We start from the raw sequence: 2117 nt of genomic DNA, 5'->3' as shown, positions 1-2117 counted from the left end.
ACATACATAAGGTCAATTTTGGGACATTCACTTGCTTCCGTTAAGAAATTGAAAAAAAGAATATTCAAATTTCAAGGCCTACTATGCTCTCACGCAATGTACTGTTGAAAATTGATGGTTAAGTAAAACATTTGCTGTGCAATACAGAGCTTTCCAACTTAAAAATGTGATATCTCAAGAAATATACATTTTACTCTGAGGCTTTAATTGAATTTAATGTTAAAAAACTCTCAGCAATCGAATGCAATTGTCAGTTTTCCCGTAAGTGCTCGTCCAAAGAGTTAAAAATGTATTTTAAAACTTAAAGCGCAAAATTTTCATATCTGGCAACACTGTACGTAAATTTTGAGTACGCCATTCGATTCTACATCAAAAAATCTTCAAATATGCATACCCAAAAGTTCACTTTTTGTAAACTTTTCTCTTAGCAAAATGCATTTTAAAAATGAGGTTTTTCAAAAATCTCAGAAAAAGAGGGAGGTGCCACGGGCGCGGGGGTGGACCAAATGTCACCAAACTTTGGATTCTTTGTTTTTGGGGCAAAAACAACCCCCATGTCAAATATGAGCAGATTTGGTGAAGGTCGATGTTGGACGCGTGGTCACTTGGGAAGGAATGACCCATAAGTGACTCCTGGAAATTGTCTTATAAGCTATCTGGAAAATCCCAGAGAGGCCATGAGTTTTAGAGTAAATATCTGGCTAATTTTACAATGTTTGAAGTGTAGCTTGACTATTTTGAGTGAACGCAGGGAATTGCCATTTCAGAACCGGTATCTGGAACATCCTGGGTAGTCATATTCGAGGCGGCTTGGGTTTTGGCAATAATAAAACATTTTTATAGTATTTGCAGTATGTTTTGACAATTATAACAATGATTCAAAATGTTTTATGGCTAAATTCTGTCAAGAAATATAACTCCTAGAACCGGTGTCTTATACTACGAAAAATCGGGTAATTTTACGAAGCACATAAATGGAGCATTGAATATAATGTAAAATTACGCCTGATTTGACGTATCGCTATGGCAATCGTGTTATTTTACAGGAACGTCTTTTTGGGTTATTTTAAGCATCTGTGTAAATTTTGAGCGAAATTGGATGAGATTAACCCATTGATACCCGAGCCTAAAGTTGGCGAAAAAAATGTTTTTCATACAAAAATGACTTTTTTTAATCGCTAATAACTTTTCAGGATCGAGTTTACAGCTTTGGTGTGTTCTACAGACCGATTTTTCGGCTCCTTTTCAAAAAAAAAATCCAAGTTTTGCCTTCCTCACTGAGGTAAGGCTATAATCCTGCTCGAAAAATGAACTTTTGAAGTACAGCTCGTAGACCTATATTCATGTATACCTATCGACTCAGAATCGAAAACTGAACAAATGTCTGTGTGTGTGTATGTGTGTGTGTGTGTGTATGTATGTATGTGTTCAAAATTCTTGCCAAGTTTTCTCAGCACTGGCTGGACCGATTTTGATCAAACCGGTTGCATTCGACTTGGTTTAGGGTCCCATACATCGCTATTGAATTGTTTGAAGTTTCGATTAGTAGTTCAAAAGTTATATATAAAAATGTGTTTTCACATTTATCCGGATCTCACTTATATGCATGAAAACTATTTCCGGGTCCATCATCCGACCCATCGTTGGTTAGGTTATGAAAAGACCTTTCCAACGAGTCCAAAACATTGAAGATCTGGCAACCCTGTCTCGAGTTACGACCGCTTAAGTGATATTGATGTACTTTTTTGAAGCTGATTCTCACTTAAATGTATGTAAACGAAGTCCGGATCCATCATCCGACCCATCGTTGGTTAGGTAATCGAGAGACCTAATCGGTAGACTCCAAGATCTGTATTCTAGGTCACTTTGGAGGACCCAGATCAACCCAAAAGTGATCCACATAGCTCATAGTGTTGCCAAAGGGTTCTAGGGACATCACTGAATATGAACCATAATCGGAAACTTTCTCCAACTTTTTCCAACGAATCCAAAACATTGAAGATCTGGCAAACCCTGTCTCGAAATATGTCCTCTTAAGTGGTATTGATGCACTTTTTTGAAGCCGGATCTCACTTAAATGTATGTAATCTATGTCCGGATCCACCATCCGACCCATC

Source organism: Culex quinquefasciatus, chromosome 1 (genome assembly GCF_015732765.1).
Source record: "Culex quinquefasciatus strain JHB chromosome 1, VPISU_Cqui_1.0_pri_paternal, whole genome shotgun sequence".
NCBI lineage: Eukaryota > Metazoa > Arthropoda > Insecta > Diptera > Culicidae > Culex > Culex quinquefasciatus.
Note: the sequence above shows the minus strand (reverse complement) of the source record.